This window comes from Culex pipiens, chromosome 3 (genome assembly GCF_016801865.2).
Source record: "Culex pipiens pallens isolate TS chromosome 3, TS_CPP_V2, whole genome shotgun sequence".
NCBI classification, from domain to species: Eukaryota; Metazoa; Arthropoda; class Insecta; order Diptera; family Culicidae; genus Culex; species Culex pipiens.
Window position 1 is genome coordinate 179,594,374 of NC_068939.1, and position 19,922 is coordinate 179,614,295.

Below are 19,922 nucleotides of genomic sequence, written 5' to 3' on the forward strand. Positions count from 1 at the left end.
TTTTACTTTGATTGCTAATAACTGGACGTTCATTGAATTGTCTTTCCAGCTATTGACGATTTCTCAACGGCCAGGTACGAACACTTTTCTTCTTGGGGTAGAAATTTACATATTGGTAAGCGTGTGACTTTTCAAACGAGGGGGCAGTATTTGTGTATTTGTTTGTTTGTTTGTGTACATAACTGGTTGCAGCTCATTTTGTGACATTTGTGGGATCATTATGTATTCCCCTTTTGATATGCTCAATTGAGATCAACTCGTCGCAGCAGGTTTATGCAGGTTAAATGTAAATAAAAATCAAACGTTTTAATACCATTTTCAACAAACTGCAAACGTTAATTGAGTCGCAAGCTTGAAACTCATTGGTTTTAATTAAATAGAATTTTAGTTTGTTTACTTCGTTATCAAAAATTAATTAGTTCTGGCAATTTTAATTCTCATTTGTTGAAGATCACACAATTAGATTTATTTACCGAAATTGGTTGTTGAAAAATCGATAAAGTTAACCCTTTACAACCTAACCCTCTAGGTGGGCTTCTATCTTGAAATTCGTCAAAACTCTATTTTACAGCCAACTCAAATTACAAGAAGCATCAGACAGAAGAAGTCTTAATTTTATAGGAAATGAGGTATTCGGTAATATGACTTGTTTCAAGTGACTCTGAAAACACTCAAAAAAAAAAAAAATAGAAGGGCATTAGAAGGTTTACCGAAATTCTGTTATAGGATGAACAATAATTACCGAATTTCAATAATCTTTTACCAAATTCAGTAATTTTCAGTTTACCTAACTTTTCAGTGGTTGAAAACTTGTACCTAAACTTTGCTGAATTTGATTAACAAATCTAGCATCTAGCAACAAGTAAATAGTAGTTTATGCAAAAAAAGTTGCAAAAAGAGGATTTTTTCTGCACGAGTCGTACATTTATAAATACGACGAGTGATGAAAAAACAAGTTTTGCAATGAGTTCCATACAATTTTTTTTGCAATTCCGAAAAACACCTTTTGAACAGAATTAGAGGACCCATGCATTGAGTCAATGAATTTTTTAAATCAAAAAAATGTTGAAAAGTATAACTTTTCCAAACAAGTGCTGAAAAGTTCAACTTTTCAGCATCCATTCCAGTGCTGAAAAGTAGAACTTTTAAGTATTTGTGTTTGAAAAGGGTTACTATTTGATTCTGTTATTTTTGTTACAGAAAAGTAGGCTGTTTCATCGTTCAAGAATGACAGGAAAATTAATTAGTTTTAAGACGGAATTGCAAAATAGTAGTTTATGCAACAAGTTGCAAAAAGAGATTTTTTTCAGCACGAGTCGTACATTTATCCAACGAGGTTCACCGAGTTGGATAAATACGAAGAGTGCTGAAAAAATCAAGTTTTGCAACGAGTTCCATACACCATTTTTTGCAATTCCGAAAAACACCCATTGAGTGAAATTTTATGTCAAATTTTTATGTATTTTGTCAATAAATCGTTTAAATCAAAAAAATGTTGAAAAGTGTTACTTTTCGAAACAAGTGCTGAAAAGTTCAACTTTTCAGCACCCATTTCAGTGCTGAAAAGTAGAACTTTTCAACATTTATTTTGAAAAGTGTTGCTATTTGATTCTGTTATTTTTGGTACAGAAAAGTAGGCTATTTCGTCGTTCGAGAATGACAGGAAAAGTAAGTAGTTTCACGACGGAATTGCAAAAAAATATTTACGATTCATTTTTCAATTTTCAAATTTCAAGCTTTTATTGCCTCCCATTTATTTATTTTTTCAAAAAAAAAAGAAAAAAAGTGCAAAAAAAATAATTTTGATAGAACCAATTTGATTTATTAATTATTCTAAATATGTTTTCTAAGATTTATTTTTCCAATTTTGAATCAAATGGAATTTTTTGAAACTATTGACCTAATTTACATAACGTAAGGCAAAAAAAACATGGATTCTAAGATATTTTTCTTTTTTTTGTAGTATAATTGTAATCTTGAATGTACAAGCGTTTTGTGATATTTCGAAAAATTTGCTTGAAATTTAAAATGTAACTTGAAATTTAGTCAAAATAAATTTACCATCATATTACAACCCCTGTTTTACAAATTCTGAAGCAAAAAGTATCACAAAAAACTTAAGGGAATGGTTAATTAGTCAACAATTTCCAAAACAACAGCAAAAAAAAATAAGAAGAATGATGGTTCCAAAATTTAAAATATTACATAAGATTGTCTAATTTGAAAAAAAAGAACACATTTTAAATTGTTTAGAATCAATTCCAAGATTTTTCAATCAAATTTCTTATTTTTTGAAATAACTTATTTTGTTTCTTGATTTTTTACTTTTTCAGTTTTGTTTCCTGATTCCATGGGAAAAAATAAAAAGGGAGAGGGGAGACGAAAGTTGTGTTTTAAAACAGGGTGAACTAGAGGAAAGATATTTTTGCTAAACATTAATTTTTCAAACATCTCAAGCGCACAGAAGCTAAAAAACAAAGCAGGAAAATGTTTTAATAATTATTTCAAAATTTCGAAAAAAAATCAGAATTCAAAATTTTTATTGATTTTTTTATAAAGTTTATTGCAAACTTTTCAGAATATATTGTATAACGCTTATTCTAAAAGTTTTAAACAAATATGACATTTTCAGGAATTTTACAAATTTTGAATTTTGACCGGTGTCCTGTGCAAAATTTAATAAAAAATTAAAACAATTCTGTTTAAAAATATTACAATAAATTTAAAAAAAGCCATGGCGAGCCAATGTTTATGTCAGTTTAAAGTAGGCTTTAAATGCAATTCGTACTGGCCTAAGGACGTTGCAATTTTGTTTTCAGTACTCAATTTAAAAATGAGTGAACAAATTGTAACTGTTTTTAAAATCAAAATTAAAATGTGCACCCTTAAGATGGTTTATCTACACTTCGTTCAAATGTAAATAACATATAACTTTTGTTTGAATGCTGCTTCTAAAAAAATATTGATAAATATATATTAGGGTGGTCCAAATCCGGGCTTTTTCGGGGCTACCTCCTGAAATCAAAGATTGACCCATCACCAGGCTAAATTCCAAATTTGAGCTAATTCTGACCACGGGAACCGGGAAACATGGTGTCTTCGGAAAAGTTGATCCAAATAAATTTTCGGAAAATGGGCCTGGGTGATCTTTGATTTCAGCGGGTAGCCCCGAGAAAGCCCGGATTTGGACCACCCTAATATACATGATTCAAATTTAATTTTTTTAAAGCAAACATGTCAAGTTCTTTATTTTTGTGATTGATAATGAGTGAATAAATTTCTCTTCTTAATTTCAAATTATTAACTTTATTCTTCATTTGGAATTGCTGTTTAAATCGCATATAAAATGAACGACTTTTTAAACTATAATTATGAATCAAATTTAATTTTGTTCAATCAATAAATTATTCAAATTCTTCAATATAAGAAATTCTTGGACAAAAGATTGAGATATCTTTCTGCTGGATTCACAGCATATTATTGAGCGCTACTCACGACGACCGCTGCCAACGGTAATTACCAACAAAGTTCAGTCCAATCATTACAGAATCGACCTTCGCCGAGTTCACGTAGCCGAGGGGGGGTTATTTTCCTAATGACTTTCCAATGCACCACCAAATCACCACATTCCGATTTGCAACTATTTCGCCGTTAATCATTTGGTTGAAGATCACTGTCACTTTGGTTTCCTGCTGCCGCCAAATGCTGCATTCCCCATCATTGCAGATTCCAACCGGAAAAAAAGTTGCACAAAATTCCATCGATTTCCTCTCTTGCGCACAAGTTGAACAACCGCCAACCAAACTTCACACCAAACCAACCACAAACAGGCACCAGAAGGCAGATGACCTTTCCTCTTTTCACCACAGACAGAAATCAACTCTCACTTTCACTCTCAACGGTATTTCTGCTTGAGCATTTGCTTGTGTGTGTGCGCACATTTCAACTCACTTCCTCCTTTGACAGCTTTCTTCGGTTCACCACCACCAACAAAAACAAGCGCGAGGGTTCGCGACTATCTCGCGCGTTCAAGTCCCTCCACAATTCACTCCACGGTACGGTAACGAAACACGCACGACTTGCTTGACTCGACTCACGACGCGCGGCGGAATCGCGATCCGGTCCAGTGCGCGGTTCACTCCGATCTGTGACCGCCGTGGTCGTGGCTTGGCCGTCGAACCACACACCATTCCGGGTTCCGTCGATCGTCGGCGCGAGAGCACGCGAGAGAGAGAGGCTCCAAAGGAGAGTCGGAGCGAGTTCATCGCGCGAGTGAACGCTCAGCAAGCGACGAACCGAACGCTCGCTTTTTAAGCAAACTCACTAATATTACGTTTTAGTTATATTTTGGTCCGTGTTTCGCGGTTTTGCGCGCTGATATTTAATAATGTTTCGTAACTTGATTTACAATGTTGCTGGCGCTGGGATGTTTGCTGAATTAGTAGATGCGCATAATTTGTTGCACGGGCAAAATCGGGTCACGGCTCCGTGGCGAGCAGGTCAAACTTATAAGTTGCTGTATGTTTTAACATTTTATTATTTAATACAACATGATGAAAGTTCCAATACAAGCATGAACTATTAAAATTATGCAGCCCCTCTAATTGAAAATCTTGTAAAATCAATTCTTAACCAGGATGGTCACCGTATTTCGATTAAAAAAATCCCGATTTTCTCCTGACGCTACACATAAAAAAATGATGGTAATATTCATCAGGAAATGGTGACAGATTTTGTGTCGAAAAATGTGTACATCAGGAATTGATGAATATTCATCAGTTTTTGATTAATATTCATCAGGTTCACATTTTTACACATTTTTTATGTAAAATTTCTCAAATAAAAGAGGTAATTTTCAACCTACCTAATTTTCAACCTTTCAAAATTCATTTTTTTTGCTGTATACATGGAATTTCGCAGAACGTATTAAATTCACATTCTACAGTGTTTTTTAATCTGACAGAAAAAATTAAGGTAATCACTAACGAGTCCAGGTCCTCAGGGATGGTGACACAACAACATGAGCGTTTTGAAAATTTCGTTGTTCATGGACTTTCCCTGACCAATTTTAGAACATATTTCTAATAATGGTGTGGCAAGGGCCCCATTTTGCCCCACCCTGTGCACGTTAGTGATAGTAATGTTCATCAGGGAATGTTGACTGATTTTGTGTCAAAAAAAGTGTAATATTACATCAAGAATTTGTGAATATTCATCAGTTTCACATTTTTACACATTTTTCAGGAAAAATTACTCAAACAAGAGGTAATATTCAACTAGCGAGAATTAAATCAAACTTCGTTTTGTTTGAGAGGACAAATCATTAATTCCAAAACATCTAAAGTTAAGTCAAACTTGATTTTATTGCTTATTTTTCAGATAAAGAATCAAAGTTGATATCAACAAAAACTCATTTTTTTCATGTGATATACATTTAAAGGTGATTAGTTTGCGCAAATTTTTTTTTTTTTGCTAGTAGAAGTAATAATTACACATAATGAACTATGAAAAAATCCTGTAAATCAATGCCTCTGCGCTCTTTTGTACACAGAAAAAAAAATGATTGTAATATTCATCAGGAAATGGTGACAGATTTTGTGTCAAAAAAATGTGTAAATATTACATCATAAAATGATGAATTCTCATTAGTTTCTGGTAAATATTCATCAGGTTCACATTTTTTACACATTTTAAGGTAATATCACTCAAAAAAGAGGTAATATTCAACCTACCAAATTTTCAACATTCCACAATTCAATTTTTTTTTTTGCTGTGTGTTGCTTCCTGCTGCGATTTCAATCCAATTAGAATAAAAAAGCACAATTCACACATTTTTTAACACGCCGTAGCAAGTATTTTTCATAATTTATGTCGCCACCCATTTTTTAATTTGTCTGAAAAATAAAAAAAAATGTTTCCAAAAAAACTAAAAAAATAAAATAAAAAATAATGAAATCTAATCAACTGAAACCAATTTAGAATGCATTTTCTCTGCCATGATATTCATATTTCAAAGCCGGTAGAGCACACCGTAAGGATGCCAGATGCACGTATTATTTTGTGTTTCACAGACATTTGAGCTTGTGTCAGACATTTTTGAGATGCACAGACTTTTAAAAAACTTCACTAAATTTATATTTAATATGATGGATTTCTGTTTCAAAATCATGTGTTCTGTCAGAAAAGCTAAAAATAATTTAATACTTTGTTCTAAAGAAGCAAAGGAAATCCTGTTTTTTAGCAAAAAATTAACACGAAGCCTTATGATTGGGACAAACTTCCATCACGTTTTTTAAAACACTTTTTTTATTTCAATGTTGGAACCATGGCTCGCAATTCAAGTTTTTATATACTTTTTATTAATTGTAATTTATAAATATTAAAAAAAAATCCGTCAAGTGTTTTATAGTTGGAAAATGGACCCCCCCCTCCCCTCAAGAAACAATTTCTATACAAAACAAATCTTTTTTGTATGGAAATTGTTCACTAGGGGAGGAGGGGGTCCATTTTCCAACTATAAAACACTTGATGGAATCTAAAACAATATTTTTTAAATACTTATAAATTACAAATAATTAAATGTATATAAAAACATGATTTGCGAGCCATGGTTCCAACATTGAAATAAAAAAAGGTGAAATTAAAAATCAAACATTTAGGGCAACTTCGGCGACCTCGCTCCTGTTTTTTTTTGACTACCCATAATGGTATCGTGAATTCATGTCGAAGTCGATGACTGAATCCGTAAGTTATAAAAATTTAATATTAAAAACTCTCTCTCCACTTTCTAAATTTCTTTCTCGCATACAAACAAATCCGAAAGCAACAGCAGCAGCCAGCCAGTGGCGGCATGAACGGAGCCGATCGTGTGTCTTGCATGGAATAAAAATAATGCAGTATAAAAATAAGACGCAAAACGACCGTTCTGTCTGTCTCTCTCGCATCGTGGGGCTTTGGCAAAGGAGCAAATTTAATTCCATTCACCGTGTCATCGCCGGGCATGCGCGGTGGAAAATTTCGTTGATCGAGTTGTGTTGGGACTGCTGGTTGTTGTTGTTTCCGTTGGTTGGTACGCACTTTGAATTTCTCGGAGAGAAAAATGCCTGTTGAATGACATCAATTTTGTACGTGACTTAATCGAGTTCATTTGTAATGAATCACTAGAAGAATTGCATTACCCACGAAACTGAGTTGACATTAAAATTGAATAGTTTATTTATTTTTTTTATTTTTTGATCATCCAAAAATTCTACGTAATTTATGGAAGTCCCCTAAGAAAATATCAAAAGACCCCTGTTGCCACCCAAAAGACTCTCACTCTCATCCATCGAAAAAGTCGGAGGAATTTTCCAGGTGAGCGCGCGCCGGTCCGCTTCCTCTTTCTGCGTCAAACCAGCTAGAAAAAAAGTGCCCAAGAGGAGAGAACTTGCGACCACAGAATCACAACAGAGCGGCGCGTCATCGCCGCCACGACGCTCGTTACATAAGTCGCAAAGTGAAGAGAGTGACTTGAATGCGGCTGCAGAAACGAACCCGCGCGAGTTTGTACAAGGGTCTATTTTTTTGCAAATCGATTAATATGATCGGTTGTTTAACTCTATTATCAATTCATTTGGATTTAAAGTTGATAAAATAAATTTAAAATATCTAAAAAAATCAACGATTTTTAAAAAATATGTTTTCAAATTTAAACAAAAGACAATAAAAATACCATCATTGTTAATCCTCAATTGATATGTACTGACTACAATGCACGTTTAAATGCACATTCAGAGTAAAATTAGTCACTCCACGTCACAATCCAATTCCGGATCTGTAACACATGCCGCGGTCACCACCACGACTTTGCATGCACGACGCGGCGGACAAAACTTCGGTCCCGGATCTTGTGCCGATTGTGCTGCATTTCGCCGCTGCCTCTCTTTACCAGTGCGAACTTTATACTATGATGGAGTTCGGTTTTTTGTTAAGGGGTTCAAGTTAGAGAGCTAAGAATAGAGTGAGAAGTGAGAGTGATTGCTCGACTCGGCTTAAACACAATCGTGCACGTTCTATCGGAGTTCGGCTCATTTTGAGATGGCACTCGTCGGAACAATATCTGCCTTGGAAGCGAGTGTGTGTTTGTTTGCTGGTAGTGGGCCACATTTGAGTGTTGGTTTATGTGACTTTTTAACAATGTGTACACAGCGCGGTAGCGTGACAAAGTAGTGCGTAATGGGCGGTGTTTTGAATAATCTACATGCACGTTAATATGCTTTCATTCGTATTGTTCCCTGAAATTTGTTGGAAAGTAACACACATTTATTTAATTCTTATGACGATCCCTAAAGAAATTCACGTTGACTTAGTTTTTTAACTTGAACTAAATTTTAACGGATAATTCAAAAACAGCTAATTTTACGAATATTTTAGGCAAAGCGTGAAAAATACTTAAATAACCTTGTGAATCTTGAGCCAAACATTGAGATAGCAGTTTTCACACTATATTTTATAATCTAAAAATAAATTATCATAAATGTTAAGCGTGAAACCAATACAAATTTATATTTTTTAACACCTAAACTCCCAAGCTCGAGAAAAAGGGGGAATTTCCATACAAATTCCCCCTTTTTCTCGAGCTTGGTAGTTTAGGTGTTAATATCTCTGAACTTTTTTGCCACGTCAACTGTGAAATTGCTGAATCGAATGATTTTAATAATTGATGTGCTTAACATGACATAATGTATCAAAAAAAAACTACAAACTGATCCACAGTGAAAGCTGAATGATATTAGGGAAAAATATTGCGAATTGGCTAATTTATTTTAAGTTTAATCGATTATTTTAATCACCAAAGTTAATTTATTTTACGAAATTGCTTCAAAAAATAAAAAAAAAGGGTTATGTAAGTCCGAGCCGGAATTTGAACCCCGATTTACCGCTTATGAAGCGGAAGCGTTATCACTAGGCTACGTGGATCGGGATTGTACAACGTTAATTTAACGTTGTACAAACGGTTCTATCCCTTTCCCCAGAATGCCATTCCCCAGAAATCCATTCCCCAGAAAAGTTTTTTTTTGTTACGAATGTACTTTATTTCTAAAAACTATCAGTTTTAAAGTGTGAAGTGTTTAGATTTCACCTTTATTGTGATAACTGCTGACAAAAGTTAAATGTTTCCTTCTTTAAAGAAAGGAAAACTCTCTTGACTTGTGATAAATGCTGACGAAAGTTGAATTTTCCCTTCGAGGGTGCACAGCAACCAAGGAAGTTGTTGTCTTCTTATTCCAAAATTGACAAATTTACGGAACCAATCCTGCAACAATATGATTGTATGAATAGGCAAATTTCGTTAGAAATCGCTCAGTAGACAGTACTTCGGGGATGAATAAAAAAATATATCAATAGTTCCCGTAGTTTCGGAAATACTTAAATATTTGTAACAAAAATCTTGTTGCAAATACTCTGTTTGATGTGCACCGTTAAAGTTGAACTTTCCCTTCTTTAAAGAAGGGAAAACTCTGTTGACTTGACTGCAGCATGCTGACAATTTTCCTTTAGCAGCTATCCCTAGTAAAGAGAGTTTTCCCTTCTTAAAGAATGAAAAAATAAAATAAATTAATGTCAGCAGTTATCACAAGTCGAGATGGCTTCTTTAAACCGATTCTAATATTGAATTAATGTTGACAATTTAATATCATTATGCCAATTGACCATTATGCGCCATTATGCCAAATTATGTTATGCCAAACGGCGCTATACTAAATGGCATTATATCAAATGGGAAACATAACATGTTTTTCAAGGTCTTAAATATTTCTGGGGAATGGGTCATTCTGACGGGAATGACTGGGTCAGACGGGAAGTACCGAGTTTTCAAAATACATCTCGTTGAAAGAGGCTAAGAGGGCTGAAGGTCTTCTTTTTTCAACAACATAGTTGCATAAAATACTATTTTGATTGGCAATGAACATATTTTGGAGGCAATAAAACAACTTAACCATTTTTTAAACCTTTTAAGCAAGTAGTATCACAAAGTGCTTTATACATTATAACAGTTATGCTACTACCAAAGATTTGAAAAATTTCTATGAATTTATGGAAAAAATCCTATTTATTTCTTTTTCCGATCAGTGGTCCAAAAATTCAAAATTTGCGTAAAGTCTAAAAGTGCCCTATTTGATTACAAATACAAAAATAAAAGGTTTCAATCCATTTCAAATAGTTTACACTAAATGGTACAAGTTTTTGCAAAGAAAATTTATAATTTCGACAATGTGTTTTTTTCCCTGTTTTTTGGGATTTTTTTGGACAAAAACGAATATTTACAGTCGAACAAAATGTCTAAATAAAAAAAAAAAACAATCAAACAACTGACAGTTTTAGAAAAAAAAACATGTGAGCAACTGAAAATTCGGGAAATCCGAACAATTTTACAAGTTTGGCAAAGAACATTTATATTTTCGGTAATATTTTTTTTGCCCCCTGTTTTTTTTTGGGATTTTTTTTATAAGAAGGGGGACAATTACGAATATTTACAATCGAACAAAATGTCTAAATAAATAAAAAAAAACAATCAAACAATTGACAGTTTTAGTTTAAAAATACTTGACAGCAACTGAAAACTCGGATTGAACTGGAAAAGAAAAAGGATGGCAAAAAGTATAAAATAAGTAAATTATAAATTTTATTCTTGATTTGATTCTTTTTCAATGATCGCTTAAATATGATTACACTGATGACAGTATTATCTACTTATTAAAAATAAAATCAAAATATAGAGGAATTTGTGCTAAAACATATTTTTGTCAGGTTTTCATTTAATGTTGTGGATTTTGTGTTTAATTTGAAAATCATAATTAATGTTGTTTAATCAAGTTGTCTGTTTTTTACTGTAATTTTTTTCATAAAATTTCATTATTTTTAAAATTATTATTATTATAAATTATTCTACTTTCTTAATTTTAACATCAAATTCGTGCTCTGCAACCTCATTTTTGCCAAATTTGAATAGTTAATTTCCTAATAAATTATAAAATGCATTTTTTCAATACTTCGTCATTGCCATTTTGGCCACCCTCTTGGATTTGAAAATTCTAAACCACTTTAGCGTAGCTTAGGGGTCATACTTTAGCTCAACAATCAAACATAGGACAACGGATTTTTATTTTTTTGAGTCGATTACCCGGAGGTTTTATTATATGAAGTTAGTCTGGCCTGTATACTTAAAAAAGGGAATCAAACCTATGGAAAAAATATTTGCATAAATTTAATGAATTTAACATTTTTTTTCTTTCATAAAACTTTTGCTAAACTCATACTCAAATTAAAATCGCTTTTCAAATTTAACTGCGAAATCCCAAAATGGTCCATATTAAAATAACAAACGGATAACAACAGCCATAATCGCGTTTAAAATGGAGCACACGTCAAAGACAGAAAGAGCAAGACAAAACGGTTCCGATTCAGTTAGTAGTTCACACGACGTCGCTAAACTAATTCGATCGGTTCGTTATGTAACCCCCTGCGCGCAAATGCTTGGGGTTAGGTGAGCCACCACCAAGCGAAAAACAACGAAATCTCGCAACGTGTCGCAACATTTAGCGGAATTTTAAATTTGGATAGTGCCTCGCTCTTGCACGGTTGTTTTGACACCATGAGTTTGAATTATATCGAGAGCATGATATTTAGATATTAATTTATTAGGATTTAGGAATGATTTTTAGCGACGCGGTAAAAATTAATGTCAACCGTTGAATTTGTCTAAATGCACAATTTTCAATTTATTTAAAACCTTAAAAGTTGACTGACATCAGTCAGCGCGTTAAGGTTTGACGGCGTGTGGGAAAAAGGCGGCGACCAACAACCTTTGCGCAGCTCTTCTCAAATGCCGCAGGAAAATGACGTCGTCGACCGGAGATCGGCCGCGAAAGGCAACTCACCTGTGCTCACGAAGATTAAATTTCACTTTCGTTTCACGCGCAGCAAAACGGCACTCTGTTCGAAATCAGCCTTGCCGTTTGTGCGCGCAGAGTCGTATGCGTGAGTATTTTAATATAATTTCAAATAAGTTGTTGGAGAAGAGGAAAACTAATGAAAAAACTTTTTATTCATGTTTCGATTCACTTCATTTATGTGTATGTTATGTTCGTCATCTTTCCTTCAGCCACAAAACTGAGTGTATGTAATGCAATTCCTGTCGGTATACATAACAGGCAGATTCAATCGGCACTGGGTTGAATTAGTCGTTTGGCTACACATGGAAGACGGCAAACTTTTGCAAGTGTTGAGCATATTTGCACAAACCAATATTCGCATTCGCATTCGCATTCGCATGGAGATGGTGATCTTAGCGGGTTGCAGACTGGATTTCTTCATGTATATGTGATGATTGTCCAGCCCAGGTTGCTTAGAAAATGATTAAAGGGAATTAAAACCAATTCTACCCGAACAGGACAGGCAGCACCATGAAAGCCATCCATTGCCGGCCGCTCCCATCTCCACCATTCACCGGGAGAGGAAAAAGGATTCGGAGCACGGGAAATGTTGATGCTTGACTTACTTAGAAAAAGGTAGCGAAACCGCAGGCTCTTTTTCCCAACCCTATTGTGGAACTCGACCAAATTGACCGTTTGACCAAATTTGATCGAATTTAAACAACAGGGCTGCGTAAGCGTCGCGTGGAGTTGGTATTTGTGTAGGGTAAAGGTCTGGGAGTCGCTCTAAGCAAGCGATACGACCAGTGGCATAAATGAGATTATTGGATAAAATATTATTCTCAAGGCAAGCAATCGGATGCTGCTGTTGAGACAATTCCCGTTTAGTGAATGTGTGGAATTATTATGTTTTAACGATTTGAAATTTATTCTCAAGGTATGCAACTAGATTTTGAGACAGTTTTTATTTAGTTGAGTGTTTTTTTTTAATTTTATCCCGACGCGAAATTTATTTTTAATGATCCACTATTAGACAGCCGGCTGTGGAAATATAGGATCATATTAAACCTTTTTGACGAAGACTACATACTTTTTCAAAATCCGACGTATATTGAATAAATCTTCCGGCACAGTTGTCAAACGAAAGTAGAAAAATAATCAAGAACGCGTTGCAAATCGAACCGAATTTGCTAAATCAGAACAAAACATTATGCCTAAGTAGATATTGAACAGTGAACTATATAACCGACGATTATTTGCCAAATTATATTTTAATTCTCGACCGATTTGTTTAGATTTAACGCGGCTTTAAATAATTCATTGAGCTAAATATGAAAATAAAGTACAAATAAACTCAGCCACACTCTCATACACCCATAAACCAATACACACATTTTTTTCATATTTCCAGTAATATTAGAAAATTTCTAATTCCGGACAAGCGTGCTCATTGTCAAAATTCCCCAATCAGTGGGTGGCACTCACATTTTTAAACTGTGGTCACCCTCAAGTGGCTCTCACTCATGATTCATTCCTCCTCATACACACCCACACATACTTGAGAAGCTAACAAGAAACGCGCTCACCAAAGCTGCTGAAAACTCCGGAGACCACTTGCCGCTCCTGTGACCGGCTTCCCGGTTTGTTGATGTCCGCGTGTCCAACATCCGGCCTCCGGTCAGCCGCCCCCTCTCATGCTGCTGCTTCACCTACACACCCAACCAGTGTATGTCTGAAAGCACAGACCTTTCTTCCACGACACTGACACACCGATAGAAATGAACACAACGAGAGATGCTGTCAAACTTTTTCTCAGCTCTCTTTCTCCGATCCGACAAAATTCACTTCCGCACACAAACACACACACACGCCCGCATCAAAATCAAAATAAGAGAACGCCTGGCCGAAGTAAAAATTGCCCAAAAACAGACTAAAACCGAAAATTCGCGTAAAATTTCACTATCTCTCAATGGACTTCCAATTTATCTATGATATTTGACACTTTCCAATATTAAAAACAATCAAAATCACTGCAAAACGAACGATTTATTTGCGGCAACAAAAAAACGCGACCGATGCCAAAATGGCTGCCTCTCGATCGAGCATATTTGCACAAACCAATATACTGGCAGAAAGTCATGCTTCGGTTTTGCTCGTCTAGCGTGGCGGTGAACATCTTTACCTTCTACTCATGCATCGTTAATTGAATTGATATTTAAAAAGGAAACCTTTAAAAAGATGAAGATAAACTAGAAACGGATGTGGATTTCCAGTTTTCAAGCTTGCTGCTGTGAAATAAAGTTGGGTATTGAGTTGGTTCCTAGAAATGTTCTTCACATTGATTGATAATTCAGTTCTTTTAGTCTTGATTTGGACCAGAATGAGTAAATTGGTCCTTAAACGCAAATCAATAAACAAATAAATCAATAAATAAATTATTCATGATAAGCTTCTTGCTAGGTTGATGGTTTCTTATCTTAATCCGCAAACAAGTTTGGCGAGCTGTCAAACACAAAAAGTGCGAGTTTGTTTGTTTGTTTGCGGTAGTGTAATGGCTCCTTCACTATGGAGGTCTTATAAACCTATTCTGTGATTTTTTAAGCAAACTCTAAACTTTAACTAACATTTCCTATATTTTGAGTAGAAATAAGTATGCAGTAATTTTTGTAGTATACACAGAAAAAAATATGTAAATTTACATAGCACGTAATTGCTGTTTCTTATGTAAACTCACTCAATGTAATGTTGCAATATGATGTAATGAGCAAAAAGTAATGGAAATTACTCCGATGTAAATCTAAATCTAATGTAAATCATGAATCTAATGGAAACGTTGAGCATGGAAACTCAAATCTGATGAATTTCTACCCGCGTTCGGCTTCAAGTAAATTCCTATTTAATGTAAATCATATATCCAATGTATTTCTGCCAAACGTTGACTTCAAAACTACCCGAACTAAAAATAGTTAGGGGCAGGGGGGGCAGAATGGACCAGGGGGGCAGAATGGGCCACCCTTGGTTTTGGGCTTTAGAATGGATTTAGACCAACTGTAAGGCAAGGGTCTTATAAAGGACGTCAAATAACTTCACCATGCCGAAAACGACGTTTGAATTCATTGTATTCTTCGAATTATGAGCAAAAATTTTAATTTATAAGAAAAACCACGCAAATGTTGTTTATTTCGAGGTTTTTAAATAAGCTTTCTGAAAAGTTGGATTGTTTGAAAAAGTTTGCTCAATGCTTATAACGATACTAAATGTTACTACCAAGGTATACGAACAACAACGGAACCTTAAAATCATTTAGAGGCTTGGTGGTGGAAGTGTTAAATTAAAATCCACTTGGGGGCAGAATGGACCACCCTTATCCTGCCTTATAAAAACAATCAAAAGTTATGAAATTTGGATTAAATGGATTATTTCACTCCTGGTAGCTTCACAAATCACGTTTAATGCAACATTAGTTGATTTTTTAGTTGTTTTGATGATTATTTGTAAAAATAGTGTCCTTTTTCAACATATTAACACTATTTTCAAAAATCTTTGTTTTGGTAAGTGACTATTTTTATTAAAGTGGTCTAACTTCATTGAAACTATGTTAGAAAGGTACCTTAAGTCATTTCTTATCTCCCTTCAACGTTGTATTAGACGAAATGGCTTGTTTTCTAAGGTGGCCCATTCTGCCCCGCAGGGTGGCCCATTCTGCCCCGCACCCTCGAAAAGTAGTCGAAAAAACTTTTTTTTAAAGGGGCTCAAAAATAGTTTTAAGCTAAAAAATTTCATCAACCAAGTATACAACACTGAAGGGAACATCCCAAAGCATAAGCCTACTACACTGAATTCATAAGTTTTCATGTTTTTCTATGGTTTTTGGCGCATTTTACTTAGGCGGGCCATTCTGCCCCCCCTGCCCCTATGTTTGGTTCTCTTTCTATCGCTCTCATACTTCGCTGGCTCACTGCCTGTGCCTCGACCTGAACAAGTTGATGCTTTAGCCGCTCGATTATAAAATGCGAAGATGGCTCAGTCGGCAGCGGGTAGCAGCAGTAACACCGAACATCCTACCCGTCGTCTGTTCGATTCCAGTCCAGCGTTATTCCACTTGGCCGTCGACGAGAAAGCGTCCCCTACCTGTGAAACAACTTTTTAGAATCAGAATTTCCTTTTGCTGCCCGCTTCAATAATTTTAAAATAGAACATAGGCCACACCCTTTTCCTACTGCAATCCAAGTCGAGCTTCTCATTCCCATTGGCCAATCAGAATTAGTTGATTTGAAATAATGTAAATTCCAAAACTAATGTAAATTCCAAAACTAATGTAAATTTTCAAAACTAATGTAAATTTCCAATGAATCTAATGTAAATTTTCAATGGATCTAATGGAAATATACATCATTTATCATGATACCTTTTGGTACATGATAAATAATGTAAATTTAAAGAAATATTTTTTTCTTTGTAGGCCAAATACTACCAAAAACAAACATAAACTAAACAAGATAAAGGCAAATTAAAATACTAAAAATAAAACAAGAAAAGCATAAGAACTAATGTTTTTCTTAGAATAAAAGTTGCTCAAATAACCTCGTTAATACGGGAAAAATCAAAGTTTTCTGAAAAAAATTGGGCAGCATTTTTTTTATACGTGCATGATTATGTTTACGTTACTGTCAAAATTATCTAAATAACTTTTTAAAAGTATGGCGTCTTTTATTCCGATGTTTGGTCTTAAAATCTATTTTTTAAGAGGCACTCTCCCATTTTTTACCCCTCGGGAAGAGTCTGGTAGTCTGGTTTGTTATATAACCAACATTTTATGTGTTTTTTAGGCCGATCTGATTTTTTTTTTTTTCAAAGTTAATATCGGCCTTCTCAAGCTTAGATCCGTAGTAAAATCTCATTGGGGCGAAAGCTTGGATGTAACGCCTTTTTGAAAAGTTACGGCGTTCAAAATGGCTGTGATGAAATATTGAGACAATTTGACTAAAATGGGGTCGCAGAACTTTAATTTGGCGTTAAAACCAAGGAAATAATAAGAATACGTTGTTTATGAACCTTCAAATCGAAACATCGGATATTCAAGTTTGGACTGTATTTGTGTTATTTTGTGTTAACATATTTAGATTATTTAATTTTTAAAAACCTTTAATTTTTTTTAAATATCTGACCTGTCTAATAAGACATTTTTTGCCGACGACTTGTTCAAAATATGTGTGTTAAAAACTAAATCTTTGACCTATTATCCAAACCACAAATAATTTAGATTTTTTAAATATATATCAGCCAGATTTTTTTAATACTCAACGCTGCTCGGTCTGACAACCCAACCATGCCTCAACAGACTTCCGTCTCAAAAATCGTCGAACTTTATTTTTAATTTTCATTCAATTTCCAATAACATTCGAAAAGAACTTTCATTTTATTTATTTTTTTATGTTTATTATGGTGTTTTGGACTTGACTTGTTGCAATTTGATGTGAAAATCTTTTAAAAATTGTTAATTTTAGGGCCTTTTCTGGCTGTACTTTGGACCAAACATCCCTTATATTTTGAGTCAAAATAAGTACAGTTTGCCCTTTTTTTTTGTTGTCTAATTTTTGTTTGTCGAGCTTAACCCCTTAACCCCTAAACTACGCTAAAGTAATTTACAATTTTCAAATCCAAGATGGCGGCCAATATGACGATGAAGAAATATTGAAAAAAATGCATTTTGTTGTTGAATAGGCACAACTATTCAAATTTGACTAAAATGGTTTCACAGAACTCGAATTTGATGTTAAAAACAAGGAAATTAAAAAAACGATTTTTTTGTTCGTGATTCGATTATCCGAAGTGCCATACAAACTTTCGGATAATCGAGGCTTCGGATAATCGAGTCTGGACTGTATTTGAAAAATGGAACCACACGGTGTTGGGATATTGAGAATATCCGTTTTCCAATATTGCACGCGGTTTATAATTCAAATTAATTAGCTAGCTTAAAGAGGAGCCAATTCAAATAAAATAGTGATTAAACCTTTCAGGCCTGATCGGTGACCCATGAATGAAAATTTTCAAAACAGGCTATAATTTTCGTATTACCCTTATAATCATTTTCCCATAAAAAAATTAAAGCTGGGTTAAAACAGCTCTTATTTTATTTTATACACATTTCTTGTTTTTTAAAGGTATTTGAAGGAATGTTAAAAATTCTATCTGTAAAATTACTATAAATGCAAGAAGAAAAGTGAAACAGGAGTATTTACGTTGAACTTAAAAAATTGGTTTGAAATATGGTGCAAAAATTTACTGTTCAAATTTAACCCCTTTTATGTATCTTTAACTGAAATGTATCTTTGAACGAAAAAAAAAAAAAAAAAAAAAAAGAAAAAAACAAGACTTGTGTAATTGTTTCTGTGTTGCATCCGTCATTTTTAATTTCCTTTATGTTTGGCATTCTTTCTCCCTCCACCTTGTTGAAGGAAGTTTTTCCCCAGGCAAAGTGTAGTTTACAATCGTTGGAATTTTAGGAAGGGATCAAGCGGAGAGGTGATTTAATTTCTGTTATCGTAACTTTTTTTTTGTATATGTTTAATAAACGCAAATTTTGTGTTTCAATTTTCGCCAATGTTTAAGACGTAAAATAAAACTCTGCCAAAGCTTTGTTCGTGTACGTACCTATTTTTCCCCTTTTAATCCTGCGCGATGAAGTAACCAGCTAGCCGTTAAAGAAAAGAAAAAGCAAGAAGAAAGAAAAATCTTCCTCCGATATATAGACGTATCCAGTTTGAAATGGCCGCTAGGTGGCCAATGGTGTTAAAAATGACAGCTTCCATGTATTTGAATATGGGAGCTCAGGAAAACTCAACTTTTAAGCGATAAAATGATTATTTATGATAAAAGTATTGATTGATTAGGTGCACAAAATGTGTCTAGAATATTATTAAAATAAAAACTGTTCGAAAAAATTGCAATTGAGATAAGTACACCATTCGATTCAGCAGGAATTTTGAGCACCAAAAATATATAGTTTTCATATGTTAAGTGTTTTATTTTAGAAGAAAATTAACAAAAAGTATGAAAATCGAGACATTTAGTATGGGAGCTGTCAAATCTCTCACCATCAAAAAGCAGCGTTGAGCTTTCGCTGGATTTGTCTATTGCGTTGTCCGACACTGTTATGATAACGGCACTGCGGCCGCTCTGGCCGCCTCACAACTTTTTTACACGACGCACAACAACAAAAACACAAGTCAAGCCGTCTTCCCCGTCGTTCGTTCCGCTGGCGGATTTTAATGAAAAAAGAAAAGAAAAAAAAGAGCACGCACTAACGACCGCTTTTTGGCCTTTTCCTTCTGTTGGGAGGTAAAATTTGGCCGATTTTTCCCCTCCTCACGAATTAGGGTCACTATTTTGGGCCACCGAAAAACACCTGCATTTGGCACCACATTTTCGGAATATTTCTGCACAAACCCTCACGAGTACCGCGGGCGCGACATTAGCTACGCAATTGCTGCCGAAAGAAGCCCGGAATTCAGATGATTTTCAGCCGAATTTTATGACTGCACTCATTATTTTTCACTTTTCTTCTCGGCCTGCAGCAGGACTGACTCTGACAGGAGGGGAGCGAATTACACACGCAAAACGGAGACAGCGATCAACTGACGGATGAATGAAGCTAGGGGCAGTGACATTTTGAAAGGGCGCATTAGATATTTCTAGAAAAAAATTTCAAGGAAAAAACTTTAGACATAATTTTCTTAAAATAAATTAAGACACTGTATTTTTTTCAATAATTGAGCCGACAAAAAATATTAAAAAAAAAAAACAGAAATTTTAATGAATAAGAAATTTAAAACATAAACTTAAACACTGATTCCCTAAGAAATCCGAAAATTACAAACAAACGAATTTCAGGTTTATTATTTTTAAAGAATTTACGGAATTTAAGAACTTAAGAATCAAAACTATTGTTTTGATTTTCAATCTAAAAAAAAATAAGATTTTGTTAAATTTTCTGATAATTTC

The 19,922-nt window shown here is 34.3% G+C and overlaps 1 protein-coding gene across 2 annotated transcripts in view; it reads right to left on the reverse strand.

Annotated features, from left to right (window-relative positions):
* LOC120427998 (specificity protein transcription factor 3-like) overlaps positions 1-19,520 on the reverse strand; it is a 40,877-nt gene extending 21,357 nt beyond the window's left edge. The window contains exons 1-2 of one of the 2 annotated variants that reach the window (XM_052709851.1): positions 19,053-19,520; positions 18,573-18,665 (exon numbers count right to left, since the gene is read on the reverse strand). The gene's annotated coding sequence lies outside the window, so the exon portion shown is untranslated. Of the gene's footprint in view, positions 1-3,951; positions 4,102-18,572; positions 18,666-19,052 lie in introns of those variants that run through there. The other variant, XM_039592962.2, reaches the window with a different exon arrangement.
* Between the last annotated feature and the right edge of the window lie 402 nt (positions 19,521-19,922).